A 19251-nucleotide genomic window follows, 5' to 3' on the forward strand; every position below is an offset into this window, starting at 1 on the left:
ACTTCCTTTATTGAAGAGCTAAATAAAATGAATTGGGGCATCAAACTATCTAGTACTTATAATACACAAGCAATAGAATATCTTGATCTAGAACTGAGTTCAGTGGGCCAGGAAATAACAACACGGACCTTTTTAAAAAAAAAAAGTAGACAGCAACAGCTACTTGGACTATTCTAGAACACACTACAACAAATGGAAGATAAATATTCCGTTTAGTCAGTTTAAAAGGATTAGGTGTAATCGCACTTCAGATAGGGACTTTGTATCCCAAAGCAAAATTATTCGTAGTAGGTTTCTAAGGGGATATAGATGGTTATAGAGGCTGCATGTAAGAGAGCCGGCTTCCTATCCCAGGAAGAGTGTTTAAAAAAAAAAAGAGCAAAAAAAACCAACAAAATACCAACAAAAAAAGTTTCAGCACTAATTTTATAACAACCTATGGTGATAATCATAATATGATCAGAAATATACTGAACAAACACTGGCACATATTGCAAAAAGATCCCCATTTGAAAAAAACTATACCAATCCGACCGTCTCTCACATTTACATAGTAACATAGTAACATAGTACATAAGGCCGAAAAAAGACATTTGTCCATCCAGTTCGGCCTGTTATCCTGCAAGTTGATCCAGAGGAAGGCAAAAAAAAAAATAACCTGTGAGGTAGAAGCCAATTTTCCCCACTTTAGGGGAATGAAAAATTCCTTCCCGACTCCAATCAGGCAATCAGAATAACTCCCTGGATCAACGACCCCTCTCTGGTAGCTATAGCCTGTAATATTATTACACTCCAGAAATACATCCAGGCCCCTCTTGAATTCCTTTATTGTACTTACCATCACCACCTCCTCAGGCAGAGAGTTCCATAGTCTCACTGCTCTTACCGTAAAGAATCCTCTTCTATGTTTGTGTACAAACCTTCTTTCCTCCAGACGCAGAGGATGTCCCCTCGTCACAGTCACAGTCCTGGGGATAAATAGCTGATGGGATAGATCTCTGTACTGACCCCTGATATATTTATACATAGTAATTAGATCTCCCCTCAGTCGTCTTTTTTCTAAAGTGAATAGCCCTAATTTTAATAATCTTTCAGGGTACTGTAGTTGCCCCATTCCAGTTATTACTTTAGATGCCCTCCTCTGGACCTTCTCCAGCTCTGCTATGTCTGCCTTGTTTACAGGAGCCCAGAACTGTACACAGTACTCAATGTGTGGTCTGACTAGCGATTTGTAAAGTGGTAGGACTATGTTCTTATCACGGGAATCTATGCCCCTTCTGATGCAACCCATTATCTTATTGGCCTTGGCAGCAGCTGCCTGACACTGGTTTTTGCAGCTTAGTTTGCTTTTTTTTTTTAATTCCTAGGTCCTTTTCCATGTCAGTGTTACCGAGTGTTTTACCATTTAGTATGTACCGGTGACTTGCATTATTCCTTCCCATGTGCATAACCTTACATTTATCAGTGTTAAACCTCATCTGCCACTTATCTGCCCAAGCCTCCAGTCTATCCAGATCCCTCTGTAGCAGTATACTGTCCTCATCAGTGTAAATTACTTTACACAGTTTAGTGTCATCTGCGAAAATTGATACTTTACTATGCAAGCCTTCTACAAGATCATTAATAAATATATTGACGAGAATAGGGCCCAATACTGACCCCTGAGGTACTCCACTAGTGACAGTGACCCAATCTGAGTGTGTACCACTAATAACCACCCTCTGTTTTCTATCACTGAGCCAGTTACTTACCCACATACAGACGTTTTCTCCCAGTCCGAGCATTCTCATTTTATATACTAAACTTTTATGTGGTACAGTGTCAAATGCTTTGGAGAAGTCCAGATATACGACATCCATTGATTCGCCGCTGTCAAGTCTAGAACTTACCTCCTCATAGAAACTGATTTGGGAGGGCTAAAACCCTAAAAAGCCTTTTGGCACCCAGTAAATTAAAATCTACTATGAAAAATAGTAATAAGGGTGGCTTTGGGGTGAGTGGGACCTCTGCAATTGGGGGCAGCTTTAGGTGTAATCTATCTAGATGCCTGTGTTACTCCACCATAAGGTTATCCCCCACTTTTTGTAGCAATTCCACAGGGGACTTCTTTCCGATCAAAGACCACGTAGACTGCGGATCCCAAAACATCTTTTATTTTTTGGAATGCCCCTGTGAATTACAATATGTTGGTCAGACACTTAGAAATAGGCTCAACAAACATAGGTCCAATATAAAGAAAAGATACCTTCAGCACAGTGTCTCTTGTCATGTGGCTGAACACCACGAGGGGAGCTTTGCAGGTTTTAAAGCAATACCCATTGAAAAAATATCAAACGACTGTCAAAATATTTGCCAAGCCTTAAAAAGACAGAAAAAGTTCTGGATTTTCAAACTAAACTGCTTGAATCCAAATGGTCTGAATGAAGCCTTTAAAATAAACCTATGAAAATGAAAGCTGGGGCCCTGAAAAAGCCATATATTACAAATATTGATTATAGGCTGATGATCTAATTAAAGCCCATGAACGATAAGATCCCCATTTTTTCTATAGCCATATCAAAAGACCTTTCTGGCATAGTGAAAATGGGGATAAGGGCCTATTTTGGGCTCCCTTAAAAAGCACCAGCACTATCTATCCTATAGTTTAGACCGTAGTCCACACATTATCCCTGAATTGAATTTATAAACTGGCATAGAGTAATATCTAGCCTAAGACTATATTTACAGTCCCTAATGAGGTACCGTGAAGCAGCCTATTTTATAATAAGGCCCGCACCTCTGGTTCTGATTCCCCTCTATATAATTGGTCTAACTAATAAAAGGAAAAATTCTTATGTATTGTAATATTGGGTTCGAAAATGAAACCCATATTCTGTGCACAATATTCTTTTATATATGGTAAGATTATACAATCAATGGTTTTGTATAACTATAGATTTATTGCTGTTTACACCTTTTAAAACCTTCCATTTTAGTAATGTTATATTTTAGCACTTTTAATTCCCCTAACATTCCCATCCCAATTAGCCTGAAGCGTTCTCATTATGAATTACAATTGGCAGCCGACTGTCCCTGGCATCACTGTTGCCCTGGCAACACCAGCATCTTGCAATCCAATCCATGTCTCTGACATGTGATCGGCACACGTGACCGACGCTGCTGGCCATGTGATTCCCCCCCCCCTTCCGACGTCTGGTTGCCCAGGCAGCATTGCGGCAGACACGTGGTTTGCTGGGAGCAGGCGCTCAGTATCTGGGCATCTGGCTCCCATGGAAATATGGCACATGACCTGCTAGTTGCGGTCCTGTGACCTTTGCAGTTCGATGTAATCATGCTATTTAGCATGATTTCCTTTATAAATAAGCACACTTTTACATGGTGCCATGTGAGCAATTACTTGCACTGAATTTATTAAAGGTTACATAAATATAATATTGCTGATAAAATCACCATAATAATCAAATAAATACTCATTGGGTATAAATACTCATACTCAAATTCATTGGGTCCACAGTTGTCCCCCCAGCAAAGCTGGGTGACTAACCCACCAGACATGAGGGAATTATCCCACATGTCCCCCCTCCCCTAAAAACCACGGCCTTCTCGATCATGTCCTGAAAACCTGAGTTAAATATATCAAGACCTATATCTGACAAATGTACCAAATCCTTCCGATAAAGACCCGCAATAAATCCTTCTAGTTCCGTATGTCTTATGGACCAACCATTCAATTTAGGAAGAAATTTCTCTAGGCTTCTATTAATCCTCTTCCTAATTTTTTCCATGAAACCAAACTGCTCACCTTTCCAAACTAATCTTGGTATAATTTCGGAGAATATTGGTATCTGGTAGTATTGATTTAATACAAACCAAATCTGACTTCATATGATCAAGTAATTCTAAGGTCTTAATTTTCCCCAAGTCATTACCACCAGCATGAATTATTAAGACATCGGGAGATGGTAATGACCTCAACTCACCCTTCAGGATCGGAATGATCTGGTACCATTTTAAACCTCTGATACCCAACCAAAAAACAGAAAGAAAGCAAGAACCAAAACAATCATTCTTAAAATAATTACGCTCCGCAGCCCTTCTTTCTGCCCAAAACACGAAAGAATGGCCCAGAATCCATATAATCATCTCCTCTGAACCTGAAAAAGATCAAATATCATTAAAGAACCAAATTAGGCCTAACATACAACTTAAATCTGTTAGATTTCCAGCGACCAATTTTCTTAATTATTGCTTTATTTAATCCCAGTTGCCACGCCAATTCGAAAAGAATGAGACAAATCATTTTCTTTACCCAGATTCAATAAACCCAAACATTTTTTTAAAACTGCATTAAATTGATAAGTTGTCAATACTGAATCATCTTCATGAATTAAAAATGAACCTTCTCTCTGAGGTCTAACTACAAAAAATTCACCCACTGTCTTAACTGGGCACAGTGGTGATTCATTTAGCCTAGCTAACTTAATTCATGCACCTTTTGCCAACTGATCTGTTTTTGATTTTTTTAATAAAAGTTCCAACTGAATTACCAAATAACTTAACATGACTGACTTCCAGTGGTGATAAAGTGCTTCTACTGGCTGTGACTAACTCTCCTATCCGCAGTGCCCCAAAAAATATCACCACAAAAGCTACTTTAAATAAAATTGCCTCGAATTTTGAGTATGTACACCTTTCTAATACTGACACCAGAGAACCAAGCAACTCAAACGTGATTGGTCGTCTAACGTCTACTTTCTTCATTGACCTCCTGACCCCTTTTAAAAATTGTCTCACTATGAATTGGTTTGAAAATGACTGACAACCAGCAACTTTATAAAAGAAAGACACTCCTGCAACTGATGAATGCAGAACTGAATAACCAACTATGCAAAATTGATACCATCTCCTCCAAGCTAATGAGTATCCTTCCCATGTAGGAGGTGCTACCGACTTCTTAATGAAATTGCTGATTATATCCGGATAAGATTCCAAACTCGCTCCGGGCACGGAATTCCAATTTTCTCTGCCTGCGGCACTAGATAAAAGAATCTTTCCCACTGTGCACGGGAAAGTGAATCAGCTATCTTATTTTCTTTACTAGGAATATATTTAGCTTTTAACCAAACGTTCAGCTCTAAACAACAATAAACTAAATAGCGTAATAATCTAACAACTACTTCTGAATGCGAAGATAAGCAATTAATTGCGAATAACTTTCCCTTGTTATCAGTAAAAAATAATACTCTCTTATTCTTAAAAACTTTACCCCAAATAACCAAAGAAACCACTATAGGAAACAACTCTAACACTAAATTCTTATTCAAACCTAGCTTAACCCACCACTCCGGCCATGGTTCAGCAGACCACTGGCCATTCAAAAAAGCACCGTAACCCCATGACCCTGAGGCATCCGTAAATAAACCTATGGAGCCTGCCTCCTGGAACTCCTCTTGCCAAGCGCAGCGACCATTAAAATGAGTTAAAAATTCCTCCCACACCGCTAAATCATTCTTGAGAACCTTTCTGATTCTAACATGCGCATAAGGAGATTTCAACCCTTTCGTCACCATAAATAACCTCCTAGAAAAATCATGACCAACCGGAATGACCCTTGACGCAAAAGCCAACACACCTAATAAGCTCTGTACTTCTCTCTACTGAGCTTTCTTTACAGAAACAATTCTCTTAATTAACAATATTGCCGTCTCAACTTTCTCCATGGGCAAACCTTCAAATAAACGAGAACAATCATTAAACTCACCAACAAATAAAAAATCGTCGAAATAATGCAGAATATTCGCAGAACCCAACTCTTTCATAACAACCCAGTTCAAAAAAGAAGAAAATGATTCAAAATAAAAACAAGACCATGAAAACCCCATTGGCAAACATCAAAGAAAAATTGACTGTTAAACTGAAAACCTAGAGAATTAAAGCCTACCGGATCTACTGGTAACAGACGAAAAGCAGCCTTAATGTCTGCCTTTGCCATAAAACACCCTTCCCCTACTGAATGTATTAAAGAAACAGCATCATCAAAAGATGTATAAGCTACCGACGCTATTTCTTTATCCAAAGAATCATTCAAAGACTCTTTAGCTGGATATGATAGATGATGAATTAATCTAAATTCATTAGGATTCTTCTTTGGAACAATTCCCAAAGGAGAGAGCCTAAAATCTGAAAAAGGTGGAGAAATAAAAGGACCAGCTATCCTACCTTCTCTCAACTCTTTAACAATCTTTTCTTCAACAATATCCAAATGCTTTCTAACTGAGGGCAAATTATCATGTACTAAACAACCTTTACCTGTGAATTTCGGTACATAAAAACCATTAACAAAACCTCTAAGAATTAATTCCGCCTTCAGACGGCCTGGAAACAAATCTAACTATGGAAGCATTTTTTCCCATTTCACTGATGTCTGAGCTTTTTGAAAAAATCTCTATTGGATTGATTTTGTAAAACGGTTTGGTTTGATTTTTTAAAACACTGAAACATAGGGTGCGCACCTGAACAAAATGAACACTCATGCCGGTATATACATTTGCTCAGCCATCTGCACGCTGACTCATTGTATGCGAAACAAACACCTTTTTTCATAACAGCACCAGACACCATTGAATTAATTGGCCTAGCTTGAAAACCACTTTTTTGTGGCAACATGTAAGCTAAGCCAAAGACCCACATCTTTAGAACCCCAATTCATGTTACTGTGTACCGCTAACTTCTGGCGAAAAATTTCATCATATGTGAACCATGCGAAGCCCCCAAAATTACGGTAAGCCTCTAAAATGGAATCCATATGCTGAAAAAAACCAACACTACTTTGAGGATATTTAGCACAAAATACTGAAGCATAGATAAAAAAGGCCTGCAGCCAATTATTAAAAGATCTTGGTGCGACCCTTTTCCTATTTTCCTCTTTCTCAAAGGCTTTCTTCTCAATCTTAAACGATTCTTTTGCAGAAGGAAGTAACGATAAAATATCAATATACTCCCTTCTCCAAATTTTCTCATTCACAGACTGAGCCAAGTGAAACCCCAAAGGAGAGCCGTCACATGTTAACGCTTCCTTTAAACAAGTTTCACTTATACCAGCTCCATTATCTAAAGATAAAGTATTAACTAATTTACTACAATTTACACTATTAGCACCAGCATCAGCTGGAATATCCTTCCACACTGATGCAGGCTGATCTCCTGAAACAGGCGCACTAGCTGCAGCCCATTCAGAAAATAATTTAGCTAAACTAAGTAACAATGTATTATCATTGTTCCCTATGTCGGTAGGCAAAGACAAGCTCTGCCCACATATCTCCTCCCCGGTCCATGGTCCATGCTGGGAACACTGGAGGCCGACAGTGGCGCTCGACTTAAAAATCCCAGGCTGCGATGCCGCACATCTAGGGGAGGAGCGCACACTGCCACCTTTCTTTGAACTTGCTTCCGATGGCGGCGAATAAGCCCTCCTCGGCCTCTTGGTTCTTTTGGAAACGCAAGATTCAGCGCTATGGGAAGCGCCTCCTGATGACCTCACTGACGCTGACGCCGTTGCTTGCTCCGTGACGTCACTCCGCAGCGCGACGTCACGTGATCTCGCTTCTTTTTCAGCCGACAAGCCGTCAGCCAGACATCGCTGAAGCCACGCCTCTCCTTCTCTTGACTCGGCGCGGTGGATCAACTTCTTCAGGAGCTCTTCAATCCGAAAGGTGAGTTCCGACTTCTGACTTCTAATTTCAGCCCTTTCGCAGCGGATCTTCTCCCTCAATCTTCGGCCACTTGAAGCTCCAGACTCAGCGCTGCTCTCTTCCTTCACCGCAGCGCTGACACTTCACTCACACGCCGCTTCTTCTCCGCCGCTGTTCAACTTCTGCCTGGAAATGCCGGCGAAGCACAATAGCTCTTTTGCAGCTACACCGGCAATACACCGGGGCTTCAGACGACGTCCTCTTCTTCCAGGCTCAGCGGCGGACAAGCTCCGGACCTGATGCGACCTTCCTTAAATATTCAATTTTCCCGCCCAAGAATTCTCAATCTCCAATCAGGAACAATCAGAAAACAGGTACCTCAGCAACAGGTAGGCAACCAGGTACCAATCAGATTCATCCATTAGAATCACCTCAGAAAATGTAAAAGGAACATTCATTAAAATACAAAAGGCGGGAAAATGGGATAAACATGAATTAAATTAACCCTTACCCTAATGCTCAATGACACCATGGTGGGCATTCAGTATAACTTCTGTGCCCACTATCTTATACAAGAGAAGCCTCTGTTTAAATAAGCTCAAGTCTTTTTACTGAGGAAGTTTTTTTTTATGTATCCTTATAGGGATTTCTCTATGATCTCCCCTGAACCCAGAGACCACCCCCTCTTCCTTCCCCTTTGACCCTTGTTTTAAGCTTTTTTTTAATTTGAAATGTATGTGTATATATATATATATATATATATGCCCTTATGATGTATTATTTTAGGAAACCTTTTTTCACCTGAAGAAGGGGAGTTGTTTCCCTGAAACACGTTCTGTATTGTCAAGAAACACGGGTTGTAATCTCGCTGGTTTGATGTAAGACATACAACCGTGCCCAGAAAAACTAAAATATTTCGGCCTTCACGCCAGCCTCACTCGCCCTGGTAGACAGGATTAGCGGATGCAGTATAGAGGCAACAACAAGTTCTTTGGATCAAACAGTTTAGTTTTATTCACACTTTAGGCAAGTGACAAAACAGTCATATTCAAACAAAAAGTCACCTAGCGGTGTTGGTGGTAATTCACACCATGAGGCAATTCTGCCTCAAAGAGTCCTTGCTGTTAGCAACACCAGCCTATTTTCACACCAAACAGGTAGCAAGGCTTCATCCAGACACAAGGCTCCCAGATCCCAACACAGAGACCTGGCTTCTGAGCCCAGCTGCCTATTTAAGGACAGCCAGGTGCTGCTAAAGCCCGGACTGGCATTTAAAATCCGGTCCGGACCAAACCTCTCACTGTGTCACACCCCACACATACTATAATGTCCCATTGTGCCCCTACATATAGTATTATGTTCCCCTGTGGCCCCCACCTAATATGATGTCCCCCTGTGGCCACACACAGTATAATGTACCCCTGTAGCTCCCCACACACAGTATAGAGACCCCAGTGGTGCCTTTCCCCTATACAGTATAATGACCCCCAGTGGCCCCTCACATACATTTCTTTGCTGGAGCTCTGGTGAGCTGGTGGTCCTGGTGAGCTGGTGGCCTGGTGCAGCAATGACGCACACATCATGATGTCACCGCTGTGCAGCGCCTGAAGGAGAGAAGGAGTGTGGGGGGCTGAGCAGTCAGTGAGTGAAAGGACCGACCGATCTCCAGCGTTCTAGCAATGAGTGCTTCCATCTGTATTGATGGAATTGCTCATAGCCACTGGTACTCCCCTGACAGCTGTCACCCGGGTCGGACCGCACCCTTAGTATCCCACTGTGGACAGACAGCAAAAATAATTACATGAACTGGTCAATTGACTTTAATGTGCCCTTCATAAGAACGGGTGCTGCCTATAAACTTGGACAGCACCCAGATGGGAAAACAGTTTTTGAGAAATTTGCCTAAAATTATTATTGAGCAGCATCAGCATGAGGAGAGTGCTAGAGTCCACTCAATACACTGCACAAGCTTGGGAGTCCCAGCATTCTTGCCCCCAACTTTAACCCTAACCCATGCCAAAGCGCAGCAGCTTTCTTCTTATACAACGTAAAAGAAGAACACTGTCAATCATCCACAGGACTGCACGGGGTAGTCACAGCTCATGAATATCAGGTCTCCACATTGGCATACACTCACCTCAGTTCACCACTAGGGACTACTGGGCCAAAAAAAGGGGGTTACCTGGCACTTTAATCAGAGTCTCTATCATCAGTTTATAATGCCTTCAGATAGGACAGTATAAAGCTGCTGTCAGATTCCCTTCAACCCCTTCCCAACCTACACCATTCATGTACAGCAGATGGTCTTCAAAGATGGAGTCGGCTTTATGGTGCCATTAGAAAGTACAACTTGTCCCATAAAAAACAGCCTTCTTACACAAAAAAGTTCTGGCTCTTGGAAAACAGGGAGTAAAAAAAAAAAAAAAAAAAAGGGGACAGTGGCTGCATCAGGAAGAAAAGTGCTGTGGCCATTTCTTGTAGTTTGTGTTTTTACCGATGACATTTGGTCTTATAGTATAAATATGCAGCTTGGAATCCCATGATAGACATTATTCGTCCTTACACTTCTGGTGCACCATCTGTTGTTGGAGAGACCACTGCCCGTTGTAGTCCCCTAAGTAACTTCTAGAAGGAATCTTTCAAAGCAATTCTTGTCTTCAGCTTATGCCATTGATGGGCTGCAGTACAAGCTTGTTTCCAGTTGGGGGCGGTATGTGCTTGTGGTTTACCAAGGTTTCTTAATTTAAATTCTATTATAAAAGAAATATATTTGTACATTTTAGTAAAGTGAGAGACAGCAGTTTTAATAAAATCTACCCTGTTGGTTAACATAGAACTAATTGAGGACATGGGTTTTTACATGATTTCTTTTTAAAGCAGACATACTTGGTTTGTGTTTGTTTTCAGGAACTTTTTTAACAAGGCTGGCATAGTTTACAACAGGGGTAGGCAACCTCTGGCCCTCCAGCTGTTGAGAAACTACCAGCATGCTTAAGTCCTCTGCTGTTCTCAGGACTCTCATAGAAATGAATAAGGCATACTGGGAATTGTAGTTTCACAGCAGCTGAAGTGCCGAAGGTTGCCGACCCCTGGTCTACAAGATACCAATATATCTGTTTATTCCTAGGCCCATAGGATTCAGTATATCCAGCATGATATCCAGTGCAGAGGGCACGTACCCTGGTACCCAATGGTTTGTGTTTACCAAAAAGTTTAATTGTGTACCCGTATTATCAGATTACTTATTTGATGCTGTTATTTGGCTATATATCTGCTGGTGTTATTTACCTGTATGATGTTAATTGCTGCATATTATGTGTGTACACAATATTTCCCAGTGTGCACCCTATTGTAGGATTAGGATGAAAAGTTGGGCACCTTTTAAACAGTTACTCCTATTCCATGTAAAAGCAGGCAAAGCTTACTTAAAGGGTTAATCCCATTTTAGACTTTCATGGCTGAGATCTGAATTACCGTCTTAAAGGGAACCTGTTATCAAATTTATGCTGACCTCACTGAGGGCAGCATAAAATAGTGACAGAAATGCTGATTTCAGCGGTGTGTCACTCATCAGCTAAATGTAAGTGGTTGCCGAGAACCAGCCTCATTATCATTGCAACCGAGGCCTTGAAAAGAGTCAAATCTACTCGAGAAGAGTCATGGTTATTCATAATCTCTGGCTCTCTCGCCCATCTCCTGATGATTGGCAGTTCTCTCCTAGAGAGAAAGGGAGAAAACTAGGTAGAAGTCAGTCATCAGCAGGAGAGCAGGAATTTGTGAATAACCAGGACTCTTCTCAGGTGGCCTTGACTCTTTTCCAGGCCCAGTCTGCAATGATTGTGATGTTGGTTCTCAGCAACCACTTACTTTAACCTTTTAAATGACAGACCGCTGAAATCAACTCACCTGTCTCTATGTTATACTGCCATTAGTATGGGCATCATAAAGTTGATGACAGGTTCCCTTTAAGCATCGTCCTGGGGTTGATTCAGTAGTGGAGGCTTGATGACAAGCACACTCCGAAGATGGCATACAGCAAGACTTCAAGTCCTGACTATAAATGCCTATGAGGAAGATCAGGCACCGTATAGATTTTACATACTGGGCTTTAGTTTTTCCTCACAGATAACTGTTCATCCCTGGCTGTCCCAGAATGCCTACTTGTTTCAAAGTGAACCCATTGTGTTAAGTGGACAACCCCTAGGCCCCATTAGCCAACTGTTTTTCTGAGGCCTCCAGGAGCAGCAATTGGGATGATGAGCTGACTGCCCTGGCTGCAAAGTTTTGAGATCGGTTATCTCTGATGAGACAACCCCTTTAATAATGTATATATCAGTAAAATGACTGAATTAAAACTTTCAGAGGTATACATTAAGAAGTGGAGGACATTTTTTAGAGAAATAGGCACATAATATCTAATGGGCTTGCAGAGCTGGAATTGAAAAGCTGAAATCACTCGGATGGATCATGTTGTACACTGCTTCAAAGAAAACACTGGGGCGCTTGTAACTTTTCTCTGAAAAATGAGAATCTGTTACCACCCTGGTCACTGTAAGTAGCAGTACTTATATCTTGGATGCAAGATGGGATACAGTTGGGCATGGAAGCATACTGGTTCCATATGGTAGTCTGCAGTATTTGCCCACAGATGTTGCAGTGGGCCTGGACACTCGTATTATGCCAAAGCTGGTGTCCCAGCTGGGTCCATAAATGCCTGATTTTGGCAATAAATCTGGCGACCGGGCAGGCTAAGGATGTCTTGCAATCTGGCAGAGACATTCCTAGGAAACCTTTCTATTTGTGTGAGCATTATCCTGCTGAAAAATGCCAGTTGGAAGCCTTGCCATGAGAGGCAACAAATGTGGCTGCCGACTATCCTGCACATATCACCACTAGAGGTGAATTACTGTCGTATATGATGGCTCCTCAGAACATCACATCGGCAGTTGGAGCGATGTGTCGCTCCACAGCAAAGGCAGGATTGTAGTGCTCACCATCAGGCCTCCATACTGTACTCTATACTGGTTTTATACTAGAACCAGTCCTTAGCAGTCCAGGTTTCTCATTCATGACAACACTGCAAGCAAAGTCGACAGTGGCTGGCTGTCAAGTGGCAGGGCGTGCAATAGGCTTCGTGACACTAGATTTCCTTCTGCAAAGCACTAGGAAATGGTCTAGGCAGAGAAAGGGATGTGATTTTAGTTAACAGTAAACTAAGCTGTAGAAACCAGTGTCAGGCAGCTGCTGCCAAGGCCAATAAGATAATGGGTTGCATCAAAAGGGGCATAGATGCCCGTGATGAGAACATAGTCCTGCCACTTTACAAATCACTAGTCAGACCACACATGGAGTACTGTGTACAGTTCTGGGCTCCTGTGAACAAGGCAGACATAGCAGAGCTGGAGAGGGTTCAGAGGAGGGCTACTAAACTAATAGCTGGAATAGGGGGGCTACAGAAAGATTATCAAAATTAGGGTTATTCACTTTAGAAAAAAGACAACTCAGGGGAGATCTAATAACTATGTATAAATATATCAGGGGTCAGTACAGAGATCTCTCCCATCATCTATTTATCCCCAGGACTGTGACTGTGACGAGGGGACATCCTCTGCGTCTGGAGAAAAGAGGGTTTGTACACAAACATAGAAAAGGATTCTTTATGGTAAGAGCAGTGAGACTATGGAGCTCTCTGCCTGAGGAGATGGTGATGGGGAGTTCACTAAAAGAGTTCAAGAGGGGCCTGGATGTATTTCTGGAGTGTAATAAAGTGTAACAGCTAGGTCGGAACGGTGGGCAATTTGTCAAAACGACCATCCTGTTTCTCTGACTTGAATCTTAGCGTCTGTCAACTGGGCAAAATGTATTTGAGCATACTTGAGTGTGTCATAGAGCCATGTCTAGCAGTCAATGAACTTTCACCAAAAGGTATACTACCCTAAAGTAGCCTCTGAGAGGCAAGAGCCAGTGTCTAACTAGACCACATTTATAATCAGTTACATATCTGCCTGAGACATAGCAGCATGCATAACTGTTTTGCAGAAAACTGCCATTTCTGAGTGCGCTATTTTTTGCCAATGAGTGTACAGTTGTAGATTTCCAAATTCATTAATGTTGAGGAAAACCAAAGACAGATCAAATGGTTGATTCTGTATCCCGTACATTTACACGATGGCCTCTATAGATCTCCTGGAAATTCCTCCCTAAGTAATTGTCATCTTTCCTAGTCTTGTTTTGGACAGTACCTTGCTGCTGTAACTTTACTATACACATGGCATTTTCATTGACAATTTATATTCCCAATAGTCCTAATCGCGTAATTCGAACATTCACTGATAATCACTCCTTTAGTGAAAAGTGACCATGCTGTAGTAATCAGGCAGATTTGAGCTTTCTGTTATGCGGAGTACTTCCTTCTTCCCTGCTACAGTCTGTTAGATTTTTTCACAGCTATATCCTCATTACCAGCAGTGATGGCCAGTTCGCATTGTTCGCCCGTGAACATATGCGGTCTGCCATCTTTTTTCACAAGTCCGGCGAGGCACATGTAAGCCCTTACCTGTGCCTGTGCGCGAGCCGGTCTAAAAACAAGTGCGGTCAGCAGGAGCAGGCAGCTCCGAGAACAGCCACCGGGGGCCTTCGTCGGGCTGTTCTCGGAACTGCCTGCTCCCCGTGACCGCATTTGTTTTCCGACCGGCTTGCAGCACAGGCACAGGTGGGGGCTTACCTGTTCCTCGCCGGACTTGTGAAAAAAGATGGCAGCCTGCATATGTTCGCATGCGAACTGGCCATCACTGATTACCAGTACCTTAAAGTCCTATTGTATGGCTCTCCAGGTTCCTACAGTTATTGGCAGAACATGGCACTTCATAGTAAATGAAATACGGTTCATGGCTTCTATCCTAATCAGCTTCCTGTAACAGTTATGTCATATAGAGATTTTATAATGCTTCAGACTATTGTAGTTGTCCTGCTATCAACCGGCCAGGTGTAGTATTGTGCACCACTGGCCTATTTACTATGTGCCTTATAGTCTGAAAAAACATTTGTATACATTGTGCGGATCCTTTAATTTGATCCGGCCCCACCCTACCTTCTCGTGATTGCTGGTCAAAAGATCTGCTAGTTCCAGCCAAACCACATGCAGGAAGATGAGTGACTCATACTCATGGGTATCATTATCTCTAACGTAGCTACAAAGCATTCCCTTTTTTAATGCTACACATGAATACAAGCATTTCATAGTGTGCAGGACACAGATCCTCTGTTGTTTTCAGCTCTCCTTACATGTTATTCTTATTCACTATTAAATATTAAAGTAAAAATTGCACTGACTATGCCCACACACTCACATACTGCTCGCTGCATCTGTTATTATTATTTATTATTAAAGCACCATTTATTCCATAGCGCTGTACATATGAAAAGAGGTATACCTACATAATACAGACAATTGCACTAAGCATAAACAAGACGAGTTACAGACTGGTACAGAAGGAGAGAGGGCCCTGCCCGTGATGGCTTACAATCTACATGGTATGGGAGAAGGACACAGTGGGTGAGGGTGAAGTTGGTCATGGCGGTATAGAGGCAGCAGGGTCACTGGTTGTAGGCTTGTCTGAAGAGGTGGGTTTTTAGGTTCCTTTTAAAGGATTCCACTCTAGGGGAGAGTCTGATATGTTGGGGTAGCGAGTTCCAGAGTATGGGGGATACACGGGAGAAATCTTGGAGGCGATTGTGGGAAGAGGAGAGTAGAGAAGGAGGTCTTGTGAGCATCGGAGATTGCATGTGGGGATGTATCGGGAAAGTAGCTCAGAGATGTATGGAGGAGACAGGTTGTGGACAGCCTTGTATGTATTTTGAACTGAATTCGCTGAGCAATGGGGAGCCAGTGAAGGGATTGGCAGAGGGGGGAGGCAGAGGAGTAACAGGGTGAGAGGTAGATCAGTCAGGCAGCAGAGTTGAGGATAGATTGGAGGGGTGCGAGAGTGCTAGATGGAAGGTCACAGAGGAGAGTGTTGCAGTAGTCTAGGCGGAAGATGATGAGGGAATGTACAAGCATTTTCACAGACTCAAAGTTGAGGAAAGCGCTGATGCGGGAGATGTTTTTGAGTTGGAGGAGACAGGTGGTGGAAAGGGCTTGGATGTGTGGTCAGAAGGATAGGGCAGAATCCAACGTCACTCCAAGGCAGTGGACTTGGTTGACCGGCGAGAGTGTGCAGCCATTGATTGTGATAGATAGGTCTGTTGGGGGGGTTGAGCAAGGTGGGGAAAAATGATAAATTCAGTTTTATCCTTGTTAAGTGTTAAGTTTTAGAAAGCGAGAGGAGAAGGAGGATATGGAAGATAGGCATTGTAGGATTCTGGATAGTAAGGTGGTGATGTCTGGACCAAAGAGGTAGATTTGTGTGTCATCAGTATAAAAGTATTACTGAAAGCCATGGGACTCTATGAGCTGTCCCAGGCTGAAAATGTAGAAACGCAGGGGTCCTAGGACAGAGCCTTGCAAGACTCCAACAGAGAGGGAATGGGACGAGGAGGTGGTGGTGTGAGAGTAGGAGACGCTAAATTTCCGCTCTGTGAGGTATGATGTGATCCAGGAGAGGGCCAGGTCAGTGATGCCAAGAGATGAGAGAGTTTGCAATAGAAGGGAGTGGTCAATAGTGTTAAAGGCAGAGGACAGCAGTGGCGTGCCTAGGGGGGAAGGCGGGGGTTGCGGTCCGCCCCGGGTGCCGCTCTCAGGGGGGGTGCCAGAAGCAATGAGTGCTTCCATAAATACAGATGGAAGAGCTCATTGCTGGAGCGCTGACGCCCACATATTGCGGTGGGGCACGGGAGCACATAGTTCCCTGCCCCACCGCCGATCGCCGCCATAGGCTTCAGACCTAGTAGGCCTATGTGGTTGTGAAATTCTGGAGCAGTGTGGGGGAAATTACTATATGGAGCAGTGTGGGGGAAATTACTATATGGAGCAGTGTGGGGGAAATTACTATGGGGGCATTACTATGGGGGGCAGTGTGGGGGTAATTACTATATGGGGCAGCGAGGGGGGCGTTGCTATTGGGGAGGCACTGTAGGGGCAATTCTATCATTTCTGGGGACACTATACAGGGATTATTACCTATCACAGGAGGAGAGGTGAGAGGACAGTTCAGAATGGACATGTTGCTCAAGTAGCTTTGAGGCATATGGAAGAAGTGATATGGGGCGATAACTAGACAAAAAAGATGGGTGTAGTGAAGGCTTTTTGAAGATAGGTGTAATGGTAGCATGTTTAAAACCAGAGAGGAAGGCACCAGAGGTTAGAGATGTGTTAGGGCTGGGATAAACACTGTGGTGAGGTTAGGGATGAGGTAGGATGGGATTGGGTCAAGTGCACAGGTGGTGAGATGTGATCTGGAGAGTAGAGTGGAGAGTTTTTCTTCTGTAATGGTAGAGAAGCAGGTTTTGGGAGAAGAGGACTGAGCAGTTGTGTAGAGGGTCTGTGGGGACTGTGCACTGAAGCTTTCTCTGATGTTGACTATCTTTTGTTTGAAGTATGTGGCAAAGTCCTCAGCTGAGATGAGAGGAGAGGGTGGGGGTCGCTGGGGGACGGAAAAGGGAGTTAAAAGTGTTAAAAAAAAGTTGTTTAAGTCCGTAGGACAGGGAAGATATGAGAGATGAGAAGTAGGCCTATTTTGCATCAGTGAGTGAGGATTTGAAAATGAGGAGGGATTGCTTGTATGCGGTAAAGGGATCCTTAGAATGAGATTTCTTCCATCGCTGCTCAGCAGCCCTGGAAGCTTGTCTGAGTTTTTTGGTCAGGTTGGTGTGTAAGACGTGTACCGGGGTGGGCTCCCCAGGATACAGCGAAGCCACGAACGAGGAAAGCAACTCTGACACCAGCTTTTGCAAAAACTGAATTTTACTAACACGCGATAATAAACACAACCACAAAAGCTGAGAACAAAAAATAGATTTACATACACCCAGCCCGAAGGCTGAGACCCCTGTGTTGCACAGCACGGCACCCCTGATGGATGCCAGCAGAAGTTTCGCAGTAATTGACCTACTGGCTGGCACACCTAAAACTGCCTCGCCATACCTATTATTACCCTTAAACAAACACAAACAATTGGTTGGACTGCGGTGAAACACAACTGTTCAAATTCTTACCATGCTCTATATTATTCCCCCTCCCATAACTTTTCTGGTAGCACATGCCTGATTATTACTCCTGAACAAAATGCTGAACTGGATGGAGTTTGTGGGGGTGTTTATCAGCTCCCAAATGTGCAATGTTCCTTTTAGTAATGGAGTCCTTGTAGCACCAGTAGCAACTTTTACTAACTATCTAACTACAGGAGCCAACACTGCAGTGTGATGGGTGCACGATCTTACCGACCCAGGTCTGCTCTTTATCCACTGATGTCTCTGAAACGAACAACCAGTCTCTCCAGCAAAAATGAGTTCCCACAGGGTATGCTCTTGTCAGCCTTCCTGGAAACAATCCTTCTTTCCCTGGACAGGATCTGGGTCTTGGACAACGATCAGCTTCACTCAGCTGCAGCTGTGGTCACAAAGGAGGTCCTCTCACTCCTGGATCCATTAGCTTCTCTGCTCACACACAGTTCCTCAGCTCTCAGCTCTCTCCTAAGATGGCTGCTCCTTCTTCTCCATGCTCTGAAAAACCACACCTCATATGAATATGGAAATATATATGCAGTCAGTCAGCTGTGTCTAGGAAACAGCAGCATCTTGTGGCCAAAAGGCAGAACGTCAGTCCAGAACATTTAATATAATCCACACACAAATAGTGTTCAAACAATGGGAGCTGTTTGTCAATCTCACAGGTGTGCCAAGGTTGTCTGTTGATTTTTGTGGTGTTTTGTTGTGTGTGAGGGGGGCAACAATGTCCAGAGCTGTACTTATTGTGGTGTTATATAGGGTGGTGGCAGTATATGGGTCTTAGAGGGAACAAATGGTAGAGAGTGGCAGAAGAGAGTCAGAAAGCAAGCGGGGGTGTGTTAATGTGTGGACCTGGAGAGCAGCAGAAGAGACGCGTGAAGAAAAGGTGAGTAGGTTGTGGTTGGATAGGGGGAGAGGCGAATTAGAAAGGTTAGATAGGAGCAGAGGCGGCTAAAGATAAGATCCAGAGTGTGAGCATCTCTGTGGGTGGGAGCGGAAGACCACTCTGAGAGGACAAAGGAGGGAAAAAAGTGATAGGAGTTTAGAGGCAGCTGAGTGGCAGGTGTCAATAGGGATGTTGAAGTCACCCATGATGATAGTGGGGATGTCGGCAGAAAGAAAGTGTAGGAGCCAGGTGTTAAAGTGGTCAAGAAATATAATGGCTGGGCCTGGTGGGCGATAAATGACAGCTGCTAGACAGGTTGGAAGGAGAGTAGATGCGAACAGAGTGTACTTCAAATGAAGTGAGTGTAATGGAGGGTGGCAGTGGAGTTGGGTTGTAGGAGCAGGTGTCCGATAGGAGAAGACTTGGGTTAAGCAAACGCGAACTGTAAAGTTCGGCTTCCTACCGAACTTTAGGATTTTTTTGACCCTGAACCCGAACATTTTAGTAAAA

At 43.1% G+C, this 19251-nt stretch overlaps 1 long non-coding RNA gene across 2 annotated transcripts in view; it reads right to left on the bottom strand.

The window, feature by feature from the left end:
• Positions 1 to 8904: 8904 nt before the first annotated feature.
• LOC122920741 overlaps positions 8905 to 19251 on the bottom strand; it is a 77581-nt gene continuing 67234 nt past the window's right edge. Inside the window, exons 3-4 of one of the 2 annotated variants that reach the window (XR_006386934.1) lie at positions 18073 to 18350; positions 8905 to 10441 (exon numbers count right to left, since the gene is read on the bottom strand). This is a non-coding gene — a long non-coding RNA (uncharacterized LOC122920741). Of the gene's footprint in view, positions 10442 to 17574; positions 18351 to 19251 lie in introns of those variants that run through there. The other variant, XR_006386933.1, reaches the window with a different exon arrangement.

This window comes from Bufo gargarizans, chromosome 10 (genome assembly GCF_014858855.1).
Source record: "Bufo gargarizans isolate SCDJY-AF-19 chromosome 10, ASM1485885v1, whole genome shotgun sequence".
Taxonomy (NCBI): Eukaryota; Metazoa; Chordata; class Amphibia; order Anura; family Bufonidae; genus Bufo; species Bufo gargarizans.